The sequence below is a fragment of the Euprymna scolopes genome, chromosome 42 (assembly GCF_053919585.1).
Source record: "Euprymna scolopes isolate OS-2025 chromosome 42, ASM5391958v1, whole genome shotgun sequence".
Lineage (NCBI taxonomy): Eukaryota > Metazoa > Mollusca > Cephalopoda > Sepiida > Sepiolidae > Euprymna > Euprymna scolopes.
Window position 1 is genome coordinate 6,554,069 of NC_136523.1, and position 18,858 is coordinate 6,572,926.

At 35.2% G+C, this 18,858-nt stretch overlaps 1 non-coding gene across 1 annotated transcript; it reads left to right on the top strand.

Annotated features, from left to right (window-relative positions):
* The first annotated feature begins 17,802 nt into the window (after positions 1-17,802).
* On the top strand, positions 17,803-17,875 carry Trnar-acg (transfer RNA arginine (anticodon ACG)). Its single transcript has one exon. It is a non-coding gene; the product is annotated as a tRNA-Arg (tRNA).
* The last annotated feature ends 983 nt before the right edge of the window (positions 17,876-18,858 follow it).

Genomic DNA, 18,858 nt, shown 5'->3' on the forward strand with positions numbered 1-18,858 from the left:
TCGGAAAATAATATAACAATTTTTAATGAACTGCTATAAAACATTATAATGTCTCGCTAATTGCATAGATGAAACTGATACCTCGCTCTATATTCGTAAATAATTGTTTTGTGGGTGTGTGTGTGTGTGTGCATGTGTGTGCGCGCGCGCGTGTGTGTGTGTCCGCGCACGCGTGTGTGTGTGTGTGTGTGTGTGTTTTAGTTATTTCTTTTTTCAGTTTTTTTTCCGAGTGTTCATATCCGACACACAATAAAGATGAGAAAGACGAAAGATAACAATTTACGGAAAACGTAAAGTGTTCAACTAAGCTTCAATCTATGGTCCCCCCTCGTCAAACTTTCACAAGAAACACTCGTCTAGCTGTAAACACTATCAATAATTTCCCCCACTCTTTATCTGTGCCTAAACCTAAACATAGATTCCATGAACAAAGCTTCTTTCTTAGAACTGCACGCCTGTGGAATTGTCTTCCGTTTTCCTGCTTTCCGGCTGACTACAATATGGTTGTGTTCAAGTCTAAGGTAAATAAGTTCTTGATGAGCCGTTCCATATAAGTTATTAAATTTACCAAATTTTCATTACTAATGATTACTATATTGACCAACTTCTACTGTACACTCTTTAACCCTTATCCTTGAGTGGCCTCTGGGCCTTGATAATGTGGTGATGCCTTTGTAAAAAAAAAAAAAAAAAAAAAAAAAAACGTTCTGGGATTTTTGAGAGCAGAATTGATATTTCCCTTCCAATCTGTTAGCTGATCTAACTTCCGGCCACCTTCACACGTATCTCGTTGAAATGTATGATGCGGATGTGTGGAGGTCGGAAGTTTCATTGTCCGAAATATTGTGAAAATATCAGGCAGGATAAAAATTCTAATTTACTTTATTGTTTCAGTCATAATTTTTATATTTTATAGAAAAAAAGGGTTCTTGTTCTTCCGGCCAGGATCAAAGTGTGGTATCTGTTTTGATGTTGCACTTCAATTATTAGTCTTGGTTAGTTCAAGAGTGCAAGAGAAGCGCGGGGTTAAATCTTTTGCTGATCAGTAAAGACTAAAAAAATGAAGGAATATAAAAACGACAAGATAAAAGAATGAAAGAATAAACGAACGAAAGATTAAAATATCTTGCACAAAAGAATAAAGGAAAAGAATATGAAAATAAAAGAATAAACAAATAAAGGAATATAAAAACGACAAGATAAAAGAATGAAAGAATAAACGAATGAAAGATTAAAATATCTTGCACAAAAGAATAAAGGAAAAGAACATGAAAAAAAATGAATCATGAAATAAAAGAAACGAAATGAAAACATAAAAGAATGACAAAATAAACGAAGAATCAAAACGAATGAAATAACGAACGAATTAATAAAATAAAGGAATTAAGAAAAAAGATATACAAGAATGAAAGAATAAAAGAATGAAAGAATAATCTAATGTAGGACTATATGTAATAAAAAAAGAACGCCACGTCAGCGTTTCAGCGCGAGTACTGTACACGATTAATGACATCATGAATAACAAGATTGGAGTCTCAGTCGCTCGGACGGCCGGGCATTTTGTTTCTCAAAGGGCAATGTTTTATCCCGGTATTTAATTTATTTACGATTTAATTATTATGACCCGTTGTATCTCGCCTGTCAAAAGCTGACAGCGATGAGTTGATTTAAAGCGGGCGTTTGAGTGCAAAAATGGTGGTCTGGTTCAACTAGTCTGATTTTTATTTTAGGCCTTTGAAGTCGCCGCGGGATTGTATTCGCTAATTTACTTGGCGAAATCGATTTCAGGATTATTTTTTTCTATTATCGCAGATGGATGGAAAAGAAAACGTCTATGGAATTGGACGGGGTGTCGCAGTAAGGATTTATTTCCGAAAATATGCTGTACTTGGTGAGCAATTAACTTATTTAAACATACGATAGTTATGGATAATTCCGTAATATTTTAAATGAAATTAAAATTTGAAAATAAACATTTATTTGTTTATGATCCAAATGTACGGTGCGGTGATATCTCGAGGAGGTCACGTGGCAGTGTGAATTTGTTAAAATTACTTTTTCTTTCTTTGGAAGCGTTGTTTAATTTGAATACATTTGTAATTAGAAAGATGGTACAACGCATGATTTTTTAAAAATAAGCATTTATCTTTTTATTGTCAAAATTTTCGGTGATATCGTACCTTCATCAGGGATTTCTCTTTTTCTCTTATGATGCCGCTAAGTGTTTAATAAATATCCGACTGGTGTTAAAACGGTTATTTTAAATACTCAGTGCCGTGGAAGCAAGTGAACGGCAATATTGAAGTTGGTGGGATTGATGAGAGTTGGCTGAGAACCAGATACTGACATATCCACGGTCAGAGACTGAATTTAAAAAAAAAAGTATTCTACGCACCGGCTCGACGCAATACTTCCGGTTAAAACAAAGAAGGAGAACGAATAATATATAAAAAAGGTTGTTAACTAATATGAAGCTTTGGCGCCTTTTAAAAAAAAATGTTGACTTCCATCGCCGCTGCGAGCCCCCGTAAAATATAAAAGCCCAAGATTTTACGAACCAGAGAGAGAGTTAATCAGTAAGATTCGAAGGAAACTTCGTGTCACTACACGAGTGCGCGCATTGACTGATTCTGCAAAAAAAAAAAAAAAAAAAACTTAATAGATTTGAAGAAGAAAAGAAGACACTAATGGACTGAAGCCAACTCTGCTCCCACGTTACAGGCCGAGCACCTTCATTTACTAACTGTTGCCTAATTCACACCTAAACCGATAAGTAAAAACCAAATGAACATTCTTTGTTTTTCAATTTCTCTTCACGCTGAATTTCTGTCACACTTTCCACTTACAGTTCATCAATAAATAAAGCTGCTTTTCTCACTTTTAAAATTGAATGTCTGTCTTATTTATTTTATGGAGTCAGATAATTGCATGTTAAAATACAAATCTGATAAACCAAGCGCCATAAAATGGTGACTCCGACGTGATACGAACATGTAACCTTCTGAGGAAAGGATGAGTTGTCAGAATATGTTCAATTTTCTCAGAGATACTCTTAATTTGTTGGGAGTTGGTTGGTTGTTTTACGGCATATCAACCCTTTTCAGGTTATTTATTTAATGCCAAATCCGGTGATTTTGAAAGAATTTTTAATAGAATATATTTGATTTTTGCAAGTCAGTTTCTATTTAACCCATAGTTGGAACAGGTACTACCACTCCGGTTCAGAGTGGACCTGGGAGCAATGGCAATTAAAGGGTGGCTCCACACTCCCAAGAGCCCGCAAGCTGGGGCATCACCATCGGATATAGTTTAAGGTCATATCCAGGACCATATACTCTTAATGATAGTAACTTTGTTGTTATGGGGCGACAGAGGGCAAATATGAACGCGGTCCTGTGAGCCACTACTAATCTGAAGCACTTTTAGAACAATTTTGGATCTTTCCTGAAGACGGGTAAATGTTGAAAATACATCATCAAAAATCCCTTATTCGTATAGTTTTTTATGCATACAAATTTTCATACACTCATCCTACATAAGAACGTTCTTGACAAATAAATGGGCCGACAAAGAAATAACGGAGACATTAAATATATTCGGACATTAAGAAAGAAGTGATGAAATAAACAAAAAAAGACGTTAGAAGGAAAGCAAACCGGGAAGAAATAAACCGAATAAAAAGAAAGAAAATAAATAAATGGATGAATGAAGGAGATGACGCGAAAAAGAAAGGAAGAATTCCAGTTTCACTTAGAAATAATATGTCCGGTTTCGTCTCCTGTAATTGGGTTTCAACCTCTGGAAGGTTGGAACGTAGACCCCTGATATTGGAGAAGGAGACCTGGTAGTAGGGGTCTACGCTGGAAGATGGGGTTCTAGGTTTAATCGAGTTTTTATTCTGGAGATATTTCATGTTGAGGTTTTGGGATTTGTGGAATAGGTCGGCATACTTCGTTAGAGCAGTACAGAGAGGGAAAGTAAGAGAGAAAAAGACAGGAAATTTTTTTTATTTGTAGCACACGAAAAGGTAAAGCCGTAACAATTACCCACTTGTATGGCATCGAGAGGCCCCACCAGAGACTACTGCATGGTCCAGATCCACTCACCAAATGGCAATACAGCAGTCCCAGTACTTTGCGCCTGCTGATAGGACAGCCTCCTTAGTGGTTAATCCAAGGTTCGGGTCCCTGACTATCAGGCGGATAACGTCAGCCCAGACAAAACGTTTACCTCCAGCACCCTTACTAGTGACATGGCCACAAGGACAGACAGAGACAGAAGAATTTCCGACATCTCAGACTACTGGTCACCAAGTAGTACCGACCTTTAAGCAGCTTTTTCTTCACCCTTTGTCAGAAAAATCACTCATTGTATGAGGACTGAATGACAAAATAGGAGAAGCGAGAGTTACTGGAGCTGCCGATAACACATCCACTGTATTATCTACTCTCCATTAAAAAAAAAAAAAGGGGGGGAAGAAGGGGAATGGGTACAAGTGACTTATTTATATCTAAGTAGTAAGTCCGGTGCGAAGTTAATTATTCATGACACTTCTGGTGATAATCTCCCCTCCCATATTAATGGGTGGAAGTTTGTCGTTATCTATCTAGTTTGAATCATTAAAGTTTCATCTTATTAATAAAAATCCAATAATTAACTATTATAAATTTGCAAAGTCTGCTAAATATTAATTTACATTAGAGTTTAAATAATTATTCAAGGTTTTAATTTAGGAGGTTCGTTTTCATGAGTGACTGTTTCTTTGCACTGTATTATATTTCGAATGTACTTGAACATAAGACTAACTATAAAAGATAGAATGATTCGCCAGCATGAAGAAAGTATTTCCAATACAGGCAAGCTTACAGTAATAGTATATATTAAGTATACTACTTAAATAAAGTCCTAAGTTTATCTACTCTAGAGAATAATTTCCGGCATTTTTTTTTCGTTAGTTGCCGGCATTTTGATTGTTTGTTTTCATCGTTCAGCTTTGTAGCAGGAGGGAGGGACGGATAAGACGGAATACAGACAAAAAGACAGGAGAAATACAGACAAAATACATAAAACACGAAAAGTAAATTTAAAACAATGTAACAAAACATTTAGGATTAGTTTAGAAAAAAATAAAAAATAAAAATACTTGGACCTTTTTCTCTCAACTTCCCCTGAGCTATGTTCATGTACCTTTCATTCTCCTCTAGGATCCTCCGACCACTCCGTCGTATCAGTTAAGATAAAAACGAAATGTAAGAAGCCCCCAGACGTACCCCTCCACCGTACTGTATACCGATACTCTATGGCTGACTGGGATAGCTCCCGTACATTCATATCTGATTTACCTCTGCACTCCATGTTTAAAAAGGAAGTGTCCTCTATAGTATCAGATCTGACCGAATGGTTAATTGTAGGCATTGACCAATTCATACCATCTAAAAAATTCCAACAAAAACCTAAAAGCCAGCCATGGTTCTCCCCAGAATGTGCTGCTGCTATCGCGCACAGAAATCACTTTTTCCATAGCTACCAACGTAATAGATGCACTGAGACTAAAGCTGCTTTCAGGACTGCCAGCAACCACTGTAAAAGAGTAATAAAAAATGCAAGAGAGCTATATGCCCAGTCTGTTAAATCCAAGGTAGCTGATCAGCGACTTGGTTCTCACCAGTTTTGGCAAATAACAAATAGGATCCTGAACAGAAGTGTGCGTTCTATCCCAACCATTATCAATGGACCAGAGGTCATCTCGTCAGCGTCAGACAAGGCCAAACTATTTGCCAAGAACTTTGCAGCTAATTCTACCCCATGCGACGAAGGCCATCAACTCCCCATATTTCCTCCTATAACACAGACCAAGCTAGGTAACATACAAATATCCGTGCATGAGGTATCCAAGCTAATAAAAAACCTAGATTCCAGTAAAGCAACTGGCCCTGATGGCATCCCAATTATAGTGTTAAAAAAGCTTCAACCAGAACTTGCTCCCATACTTACGAAACTATTTAAGCGCTGCCTTAAGGAGAAGTGCTTTCCGACCCCCTGGAAGACCTCATCAGTTTTCCCTGTATTTAAGAATTCAGGTGATAAGTCATCTCCCTCTCAGTACAGACCAATAAGTCTCCTCTGTGTTATGAGTAAGTTGCTGGAATCAATATTAAATAGAGAAATAGTCAACCACCTCAGCAGGAATAACCTTCTTAGTGACACACAATATGATTTCCGCTCTGCAAGATCTACCGCAGATATGCTGACGGTTATATCCCACAGGATTAGTGAATCTCTTGACAAAGGCTTCCTTTCTAGGGCAATTGCTCTTGACATATCAAAGGCCTTCGACAAGGTATGGCATAAGGGTCTACTTCACAAGATTTCCAGCTACGGTATAACTGGAAATGTTTTCTCAATCATTAAATCATTTCTCTCCGATAGGCGTATAAGAGTAGTGGTAGATGGATAAAAATCGGAGGCCTGCAATATAAATGCTGGGGTCCCTCAGGGGTCAATCCTGGGCCCAACTCTCTTCCTGATCTACATCAATGACCTCCCTAAACACATACTTAAATCATTCGTTGACATCTATGCTGATGACACGACCATCTATAGCAACACATCAAAGGCTGTAAATGACAAAGTTCTCTCTGATTCTCTCTCCTCTGATCTCGAGCACGTGGTTCAGTGGGGGAAGATATGGCTAGTTACCTTTAATGCATCCAAAACCAAACTCCTATCCTTACATCATCAACGCTCTGATCCCCATCTGGCATCAATTGTGATGGATGGCTCTCGTCTGGGTGAGGCCCCGTGTTTTGACAAGCTTCTGGGTTTGACCTTTACTCCTGATCTGAAATGGAACACGTACATCAAGTCTGTTGCCAAGGTCGCTGGAAAGATGGTGGGATCCTTCTACCGCTCGAGAAGATATCTCACTACTAATGCAATTCTCTATCTATATAAAAGCCACGTACGTCCAAGGATGGAATACTGTTGCCATATCTGGGCAGGAGCTGCTAAAAACAGCCTATCCTGCCTTGACAGGGTACAAAATAGACTTCGTGGCTTAGTGGGGGATGCCCTTTTCTCTACCCTGCAACCCCTCTCTCACAGAAGAGACGTTGCGAGCCTATCCTTGTTTTATCGTTATTTTCATGGCAGGTGCTCGTCTGAACTCCAATCCCTGGTCCCCCCTCGCCAATCTTTCACGAAAAACACCCGTCTAGCTGAATCCACTGTGAAAAATTTCCCCCACTCTATATCTGTGCCTAAATCAAAACGCGGATTCCATGAACAAAGCTTCTTTCTTAGAACTGCACGCCTGTGGAACTCTGTTCCGTCTGCCTGCTTCCCTCCGGACTACAACTTGGATGTCTTCAAGTCTAATGTTAACAAATTCCTAATGAACCGCCCCCTTAAGTAAACACTCCATCAAATCTCCACACTAACGTAATGTACTTGCAATAACCCTTATCCCTGAGTGGCTTCCGGGCCTTGATAAGTGGTGATCACTGTGTAAAAAAAAAAAAAAAAAAAAAAAAAAGAAAAGAAGAAAGAGAGGAAAAATAGAAAATGAAAGGGAAATAAAAAAAAAAGAACGAATCGAAGAAATAGTAAAGAAAAAGGGGGTGGAGAAAAGAAATGTGAAAAGAGTGAAAAAGAAAATCGAATAGAAGGCGAAAAGGGGAAACGAAAGAAAAGTTAGTTGGTTGTTTTTGTTTTACGGCATATCAACGCTTTTCAGGTTATTTAATGCCGAATCCAAAGATTTTGAAGAAAAATTGTTTAATATGATATATTTGTTGTTTTCAAGTCGGTTTATTTTTAACCCATAGTTGGGATCCTAACAGGTACTACCACTCCGGGTCAGAGTGGACCTGGGAGCAATGGCAATTAAAGAGCGGCTCTATATTCTCCAAAGCACGTATGCTGGGGCCTCACCACTGGATATAGTTTAAGGTCATATCCAGGACCCAGCGGAAGAAAGAAAATGAAAGATTAAAATTGATAAAAAAAGATTACAGAAATAAAATTGAAATGAAAAGAAAAATTGAAAAAAGAAAAGAAAAATAAATGGGAAAAGGGTTAAATAAAGAAAAGACAAAATAAATGCAAAAAAAAAATAAACAGGGAAAAGTAAGAAAGTGAAAACTGCTTTGTCCTTCAGCCTCACTTTCTTTCTAATTTTGAGCCGGAACTTTCTTTAGGGAGGGACTTTCCTCTATTCTCACCGTTTTCTCTGCTTGAGCAAAAGCATAGTCGCCTATCCGTCCGAGTCCGTTATTTTATTCGTCTCAAATCTCGGGTATTCTCGCGATTAGTCTCGCTCTCTTTCCCATAAAACCAATCACGCCTATCGCCTCTTCTTCCTCTTTCTCCTCTCCCAACCGTTGTGTATTAAAAGCAAGCAGAACAAACTTTCTTTTTTTTTTTTTTGGAGGTAAGTGCATTAGAAAAATTACTACTACAGAAAGATAACGAACGAGTTCAACAGCTACCTATCTATGCCTGTACATCTTAATTAATGATTCGCACACATTCAGAAATATTTTCTCCGATTCTTCTTGACATACTCTCTTCAAAGTCTTGATATTTAGGCCCTGTCGGTGGGGCATAAGAATACACCGACTGCCCCCCCCCCCCCTGCAGAGGGTAAAAGTCCATCAATGGGGGTCCTGGATATGACCTTAAACTATATCCAGTGGTGAGGCCCCATCTTGTGGGCTTTGGGAGTGTGGAGCCACCCTTTAAATACCATTGCTCCCAGGTCCACTCTGACCCAGAGTGGTAGTACCCGTTAGGGTTCCAACTATGGGTTAAATACAAACGGACTTGAAAACAACAAATATATTCTATTAAACATTTTCTTCAAAATCTTTGGATTCGGCATTAAATAACCCGAAAAAGGTTGATACGCCGTAAAACAACCAACCAAATCTTAATATTCATTGGTCCTCTTTCCCTTATTTGAATTTTCATATATCGTCATAAATTCTCAATAAGATTCAAATCTGGAAACTTACTTGGTCATTGCAAGGCATCAATTATTCTCAGCAAATCATTTCCTTGTAGTTCAAGTGGTATGCTTAGGATCATTATCAAGAGAAGTTATTAAATTCGCTATTTTTCAAAATTCATAATAAAATCTATTAATGACATTTTATAAAATGTTTTTGTTAAAAAAACACCAGATCATGATACTGCTTCCACCAAACTTTACAGTAGGCACCGTCTTCTATAGTAAGTAGGATCCACTGTCTTTCCTCCACATATGATTTCGGTTTTTGGTTGGTTGGTTGTTTTTGTTTTACGGCATATCAATCCTTTTCGGGTTATTTAATGCCGAATCCAAAGATTTTGAAGAAAAATTTTTTTAATAGAATATATTTGTTGTTTTCAAATCAGTTTCTATTTAAACCATAGTTGGGACTCTAACAGGTACTACCACTCCGGGTCAGAGTGGACCTGGGAGCAATGGAAATTAAAGGGTGGCTCCACACTCCCCAAAGCCCGCAAGCTGGAGCCTCACCACTGGATATAGTTTAAGGTCATATCCAGGACCTATGATTTCGGTAATTATGCTAAAACAAATCTATTTTAGTAGATTCCATGAACAAAGCTTCTTTCTTAGAGCTTCACGCCTGTGGAACTCTCTTCCGTTTGCCTACTTTCCAACTAACAACAATATGGTCGTCTTCAAGTCCAACATAAACAAGTTTTTGATGAGCTATCCCCTTGAGTAATCCACTAGTAACGATTACTACGATATTGTCCCATTGACAACCTACACTCATTAACCCTTACCCTCGAGTGGCCCCCAGGCCTTGATGATGGTAACTCCTTTGTAAAATAACTAACTAAATAAATAAATAAAGGGTAAAAAACACAGAAAGAAACACGAAAAAGAAAATAAGCAAAAAGGGGGGGAAATGGAGGAAATGGAGAAAAGGAAGAAAAACGAAATATTGTAACGTGATCGACCCGAGGGAGCGAATTGCCCCTCATTGGGGAGCCGGATAACCATGCTCAGATAGCTTTAATAGATCCCGGGAAATGGCGGATATCCCAAAAACGTAAAGTAAGAGATATAGATATATATTTTATTTCATTGTCAAAATAGATATATTTGCTTTATTGTTTGAAAATCAGAGATATATTTTCTTATTCGAAAATGACGACAGGAAATGTTGGAATAATGGCGTTGACATCATCTGGCCTGGCGAACTCAATGCCGGTGATCCCTGGGGTCATGAGAATTAGATGTTGACTTTGATCCCAGGTTGCAAAATTAGTGATATGGCCGAATTGCACACCCGCAAAATTTGGGATTTTCCCCGAATTCGTGGCATAATTTGATTGGCTTGGAGATTTTCCACCCCGAACACACCGATATATAATGCTAGTGTCGCGTGAAATTAGTCAGTTTCCAGCAAGAGAGTGTGCGCGAAACTCGAAGTAACAATACAGCTCCCTGAAGACGTGACCAGCACACCCGTCCACCAGCCCGTCTGAGTGCTGTCTCCGAAGAGAAGGGAGATTTGAGACTTTTAAAAACTTACTAAGAACTAAACCATATATTTGTAAAAACACGTCTGTAATATATTTTTTGAAATTAGAATAGAATTCAAGTTTCTGTTGTCGTTCTTGCCTGTGTGAGCTTCGATATTCGCTTTCAGCACACCCGGATTCAATGAAACGCCAATCGAAGTACCAGACGAAACGAGCTGAAGTTTTTCAACGTGATCAGGGGTCCTAGCGTAACTTCATAAGAGAGGGTGTTACAATAGAAAAAAAAAAGAAAAGGAGAAAAATACCAAATAAAAAAGGGGGGATAGACATAGATAAAAACGTAAAAAAAATAAATATGTAAATAAAATCTAAGGAGAAAGAAATTAAAAACGAGGAAAGAAAGAAAGGAGAAAGAAATTAAAGATGAGGAAAGAAAGAAAGAGAAGAGAAAGAAAGCGAAAGTAAGAAAATATAAGAGAAGGAATTAAAAAAATGAAAAATGAAGAAAATACGGAACGAATGAAAGTAAATATATTTTGTATAAATTGCATGGCGGTTTTTTATTATTATTTTCTTCCGTGATTTTCCTCCTTCTGTTTATTTAAGAAAGAAAGTAATAAAAGAAAGAAACATTGAAAGAAAGAAAGGAGAAAGAATAAAAAGAAAAAGGGGCAAGAACGAAACGGAAAAGAAAAAAGAAATAGAGGGGAAAAAGGAATAGATACGCAAATGAAGAGGAGAAAAGATGTAATATAAAAATACAAATAAAGAAATTAATGAATAACAAATAAAAAGGAAGGAAAGAAAATAAGAAAGAAAACGAATAAAAATGAAAACAGGTAGAAATACGATATGGAAATTATAAAAAGGAAAACAAGTGGGAAAAGAAAAGGAGGGCAAATAAAACGCAACAAATAAAATATGGAAATAAAAAGAAAAAACAGGATATAAAGAAAGAAAAAAGAAATAAATTAAAATGGACGAAAGAAAGAAAGAGCAGCGAAAGACAATGAAAGAAATTCAAAGATGATTAAAAACTGTAAAAAGAAAGAAATACGAAACTAATTTAAAAAAAAAACAAAGAAATACGAAACTAATGAAAATTAATAATATTTATAAAAAAATAGCCACCGTTTGAAATTTTCTTTCTTGTATTTGTTTTTGCCCGAGAATGGAGAAAATGAAGAAGAAGTACTAAATGGAAAAGAAAAAAGAAGAGGAAAACATCAAATAAAATAGGGGAAACTGGCATAAATAAAAATGTAAGAAATAAAATATGTAAAACAAATTAAAGAAACGGGAAATAAAGAATAGGAAAAGAAATTAAAGATGATGAAAGAAAAAAACAGCAGAGAAAGAAAACGAAAGAAATTAAAAGAGAATGAATTAAAAATAAAAATAAAAAATAAAAATGAAGGAAATACGAAACGAATAAAAGTAAATATCTGTTTTATAAAATAACAAACACAAGGTTGAAATTTGTTTTTTTTTATTATTATTTTAGTGTATCTTTCTTCCGTGATTTTCCTTCTTCTGAGTATTGATAAAAAGAAAGAAAGTAATAAAAGAAAGAAAAGAAAAAGAAAAAAAAAATGAAAGATAGAAATGAGAAAAGAAAAAAGGAAAAAGGGACAAGAACGAAACGGGGAAAAAAAAGAAATAAAGGACAAACAAAGATAGGGACACAAACAAAGAAAGACAAAAAATAATGTAAAAATGGAAATAAAGAAATAAATAAAGAACAAATAAAAAAAGAAAGAAAGACCATAGAAAAGAAACACGAAAAAGAAAATAAAAAGAAAGGGTATAAAAATAAAAACAGGTAGAAATACGATATGGAAATGATAAAAAGGAAAAAAAAATGGAAAACTAAAAGGGAGACAGATAAAAACGCAAGAAATAGAATATGAAAAAAAAATTAAAAAACAGGAAATAAAGAAAGAAAAAAAATAAAGAAATTAAAATGAACGAAAGAAAGAGCAGAGAAAGGCAATGAAAGAAAGCTAGAAATTAAAAGTGGGTTAAAAGAACATAAAAAAGAAATACGAAACTATCGAAATGAAATAATATATATATAAAACAACCAACGATAAAGGTTTCTTTATTGGAGTTTTCTTCCGTCATTTTCTTTCTTATATTTATTTCCGTCCATCAATATCCGGACGAAAAGAAAAAATCCATTTAATCTAAACATATTCCAAGCTCGAATCTTTTCACGACTGACACGGTCGCTACACAATAGTGACCAGTGGATTTTCATTAGGCCAATACAAAATCGAGACTTCAACGCCATTAAGCCTCGCTGACAAACTTTAGCGCAAACACTTAATACAAAGTATTTGACCGTTAATGCATCCATTAAAGATTATCCGGCGCCATCTTGAATTAATAATAAAGAAAAACACATACAATAAAATAAAGAGAGGAAAGACAACGGCGAAAGATACAGAAAGGCATTGATCATTTAACGAAGGGAGAAAGGCTTGATGTCACGGCCTTCGCTGCGCATGACCGTTAAAGAGTATGACTTGCGCAAACAAAACGTGTTAGTTTGTGTCGGAGAACACAATGCAGAGAAAAGAGTGTTTAAGTTGTTAACGCGTTAAATTTAATCAGTAACACTCACGTATTGATTCATTTGTTGATAGGAGGCGCGACATTTTGAATTGTGTCAGCGGAATGCGTCGTAACGCGTCATAATCAAGAAATCTAAAAAAAAAAGAAGATATTTTCTTAATTCTCACACATATTTACCAAGAAAAATCGCCACCAACTTTTTGTTGTGTATTTTTACGTTATATCAATTATATTTAAACATTCTCTCTCCATATATATATATATATATATATATATATATATATATATATATATATATTAATATATACAGGGTGGGCCATAAGTCACGCACCAAAGAATTAAGTGATGTGAAACTGTAAAATGTGCGGGGCAAAATATATTTTCTATTCTTTGGGTATAAGATACATCTTCTTTTATGGCTGTATCAGCGTGTACAACGTGTTTTTCAGTTTATTGGTTAAGTTTGGTTTTAATAAATAACGTTTATTACTATCAAAATTATTTCAAATATTTGGTACGCGATTTATGGCCCACCCTATATATATATATATATATATATATATATATTAAACAGTAATCTACGTACATGCCTGTTTCGGGGCCCCACCACTCTTCAGCGTAGCTTGGCTGTTATTAGGACTCGAAACCTGGACCTTATGTATTTCAGTCCAGCGCCTTATCCATTACGCTATGATGCCATAGTTTTTGTCGTTTATAAATTTAGGTAGTTTTTTGTTGTTGATTTTTTTAAACGATATTGAGGTTAGCGTCTTCACCTTGAAGATCGGATTTTTTTATTGCATGTTGTATGCACGTGTATTCTTTTTAATATATATAAATATGTACGAATAAAAAAAATCAATACGAAAAATAATTCCTCAGTATGGCATCAAGCCTTTATTCCTTCGCCATACTTCATACTGAGGAAGATCGAAAGATCGGTCGAAATTATGTGCTTTTGAAAGAAACATTCTTGTTTTCTTATTTTTTGAAAAGGTTTTTGTATTCTTACAAATCAGCACACAGGAAATAAATACAGAAAATATATAAACATTTATATATTTTTCGTATTGATTTTTTATTCGTACATATTTACATATATATATATTTTTTATAAATTAAGTTAGACTAATTACCTCCCTTACACCCGTCAAATAAATAATAAATAAAGTCAAGAAAACATGACAATTATCTCCCCTTAAAACATGTAATAATAATATTCTCTATATATAAACCGTAGCGTCTTTAAATAAAAAATACGCTAACGGAAACAATTTATTGCACGAGCGTCCCCCCCTTTTTAAAATTCATCATTCAATAAGATAAAAAGCTATAGCAAACATCTAAATGACTACTTTAACCACAGTTCCTGATTTCAAAAAAAGAAAAATTAAAAGGTAAATATCTCTATATATTTTTAAAGCAAATTTATTATGTAAATTCAAAAATATATATTTTTCTCTACTTATTTCTATCTCTAACCCATATTAATTTTCTTATAAATTTTAAATCCAGACCTTTTATTTCAATTTTTCAGATTCATCTGCCTTACTTTTAATGCTAGATTTATTCATGGTGTCTTTCAAATTCAATAAAAAACCTCCAAAATTTGCTGATGAGGAGACCTTGCTTACCAAAAAACTATATATAATTATTCTACATAACTTGATGTATACCACAATAAAAAGCATTGTTTTCCGAAACGATCGTACAGATAATTGATTTTGTTGTTGTTCCTTCTTATGAAACGGATTTTTAATTTAATTAAAATTTGATTTTTAAATTTTAAATTATAAATCACATTACTTAATATTGAATTAGCTCTAGGACATTTAACTATCGAGCTTATTATATATCTAAATTACAACGAGCACTTTCTATTTCCTGTATTTTAATTAAACTAGTAATTTCACTGTTACATTAAAATACACTCAGCTCTTTAGACTATTATTCTAATCTCCTTTAAATTATATATATATATATATATATATATATATATATATATATATATATATATGAAGCCCCTCTGCTGCTTAATTAGAGTTAAATGCGAAGCTCTCTGTTTCATTGTTTATTTGTAAATAAACAAGTAGGTTTAGTACTGTGAAAGTAATAGGCGTTTGTCTATATAAAGGAACATTTGATGAGGTCGTTTATGAGCACCGATCCTATGGGCTGGATGTTAGAACTGCCGACTATCGTCTAGATGTGTGTTCAATTCCTGGCTAGGGATATTTGCTAGCCTAGCTGCATTGATGAGCTGTGATACAGCGAAACAGTACTGTATGTGGATGACTATATATATATATATATATATATATGTATATATATATATATATATAAGACTCGAGTTTCGCCCTCATTTGGACTCATCGGTTAGACACATCCGAACTCAGCGACGCAAGCACTTCACCAACTGAGCAAACGCGCCGCACAAAAGAAAGTCTTTATTAACTATCATAGATCAGCAAACCGCAAGGAAATCCGGCAGTGGAATGCACCTACCTTCGTCTCGAACAAGGGATGTTATCATCGCAATCAGCCTTAACCCATGTCGATGTCTCACTTCGAGACGATGGTAGGTGCATTCAACTGTCGGATTCCTTGCGGTTTGCTTGATCTATGATAGTTAATAAGATTTTGTTGTGTGCTGCGCGTTTTTCTCAGTTGGTAGAGTGCTTGCCTCGCATGCAAGAGGCTCAGGTTTCGAATACTGAGTACGGATGTGTCTAACTAATGAACCCAAATGAGGGCGAAACTCTAATCTTGGACTTCCGGTTTGTTTCTTTCGTGGCTCTTGCTGGCTGCAATGTTGGCTGACATTGCAGTGTATATATGTCTCACTGGCATATATATATATATATATATATATATATATATATATATATTTATAGCGCCAATAATTAATACAAATATTTGACTGTTAAAGTGTTCATTATAAATTATGCGGCACCATCTTGGATAATACTAAAGGAAACGGAAAAAAGAGACGTAAGAAAACGGCAGAGATACATAATGACAGTGATTATTTTTCGAAAGAAAACAGGCTAGAGGTCACGACCTTTGATGTAAATATTTTCTTTGCGCAAACAAATCGTTTTGGGTTGTGTCGGGGAATACAATGTAAAGAAAAGAATGTTTAAACGCGTTTAATTCAATCACTGCCACTCAGGCATTGATGCTTTTCATTGCTGCCTTATATGTACGCGCGTGTATGTTGATAAGAGGTGCGACATGTGGAACTGAAATGCGCTGTAATGAAACATAGCGCGAAATGACGTCAGGGTAAGGAAAAGAAGACTATAAAAAGAAGAAAAAAGCACCTCCGAGAAGACGATCACGTTAGAGATATGGATGACGTTCGATAGCACGTAATAGAAGACGATCCCGTGAGACCCGTCACAGCCGTAACGATAAGTCACACGTAGCGGAAGAATGAGGGAATACATGTCGTTGTTACAAAGAAAAAAGTGAGTTCAGTTATTACTTGTCTCCTGTCCCTCTGCTACAATGTGTTGGGTTTACGTGTGTAACGTTACACGAACGAGAAATAATACGAAAATTAAAACATATATTTTCTTAATTGTCGCACATAATCTCGCTCATTTTATGAAGATTCGGCTAAAAGTTTTAATTGTGTATTTTTACGGCATATCAACCATTATATATATATATATATATATATATATATATATATATATATATACCAGCAAACAGTTAATAAAACATGTTAAAAAACACTTTGAAATGAGTTAAAAACATATTTAATCTGAAAACGAAACACTAGATAAGTGGATAGTCCTTAATCCGCGGAGTTTCGAAAAAATACTTTCCTTCTCATCAGAGGGCAGGAACCAGCAAAATGCGGGATCGGATTTGGCATACAAAAGTATTTGATGAAACAACAAGCAAGTCAAAGATCTTACTTGAAACAAAAAATGTGAAGCAGAGGGAACATGGGGAAGAAAAAGGTGACCACACACGAATGGATAGTCTGGCGGAAGACAAATAATCCAATGACGGTAAAATCCAAATGTATAACTTAAAGAAAGTTAAAAGAATTTCCATTTGCATTAGTAAAATCTAAGGAAATCCCATAATTGGAAGAAGATGGCCCATATTATATATATATATATATATATATATATATATATATATATATATATATATATATATATATATATATGATTAGTTTTTGTTGGAAAAAGAAAATCTGCAATCTGCAGAGTGCTCAATTAAAAGGAAAATCCGAAATATAAGAGCGTATTTATATTTTGTATTTTATGTACAGAAGGTTGTTAGATGAGAAAAGTCATTAGTACCGTCGGTTTCAAGCCCGATAATTAGGAACGTTTAAGATATCCACATCAGACTCTCTTCAGTCAATACTCATCTTTTTTTATTTTAGATCAGTATTGGTTGAAGAGAGCTTGATATGGATATCTTAAACGGTCTTAATCATCGGGCTTGAAACTGATGGTACTAATGACTTGTCTCATCTAACAACTTTCTGTACACAAAATACAAAATATAAATGTGTGTGTGTATGTGTGTGTGTGTGTGTGTGTGTGTGTGTGTGTGTGTGTGTGCGTGCGATAATGCATAAAAAATGAAAAAAGCCTAAAATAAGGGTTTGGGGGCCGTTTAAAAAAGCTATTTGCCCATATAAACGGAATTTAGCCCTGCCTGTATTCAGTCGCGGTAACATCTTCCGGCGTCCGGACAGGAGTTGTGGCGCAATGGATAACGCGTCTGGCTACGGTTCAGAAGATTCCAGGTTCGAATCCTGGCAAGTTCGTAATAATTTTAACCATCATTTTATCCAACGTGTACTCATTTTCTGTACCCTTAATTAGTGTATTTTTGTTTAGTTTGTTTTTTTTAGTGATTTTGTTATGTGCATATGGGAATTTGCCATACTCCGAGTTCACGGGGTAAGCGTTGAGGATAAGACAATGTTGAGTGTACTTAATGTTGAGTGTACTTAATGTTGAGTGTACTCGCTTTTGTGTTTGACTCGGCGCTGTGTGTGTCGACGCGGCGTAGCCGCTAGTACAAAATATTATTACCACCACAATTAAAAAAAACAAATGTTTTTTTTACAAAAACATTATTTTCAACCGTACCTTTTGTCTCCCTCAGTGTAGTGAAAGATATATATATATATATATATATATATATATAAAAGCGAAAATGTATGTATGTATGTATGTATGTATGTATGTATGTGTGTATGTGTGTATGTTTGTGTGTCTGTTAAAAACTTTCGACAGACAGAACAAAAATTCACAAACTCGGTGTCATATTGAAGCTCCAACCTTCACACGAAAAATATCGAACAATTGGCCAAAAACGTTCATTTTTTTCACCCCGAAATCAACAGTTTTCAACAAAAACGGTCCTCCCGTGACGACGACCGGTTCTACGCATGCGTCAGATGATGTCATGACCTGATTTACTTTAAATAGTTGAAGAACTGATTAAATTTAATGTACGTCGTGTTAGCTTAATTGGTTAGAGCGTTGGTTCATTATCTAAACGATTTGGGTTCGAATCGTGGTATGAGATGTCTTTTTTTTTCGATTTTTAAATTTAAATATTGAAGCAGTGTTATTAAGCCATTTTTCACATAACGTTCGTTTTTCTGATTTTTTTTACTTTGCTTATTCTTAGCTACACCCGAAAACATCCGGGTACCCACCGATGTTTTAAATTTTAATATCGAAACAGGCTTATTTGAGCCATTTTTCACGTGTTTGTTTTTTGTTTTGTTTTAACGTT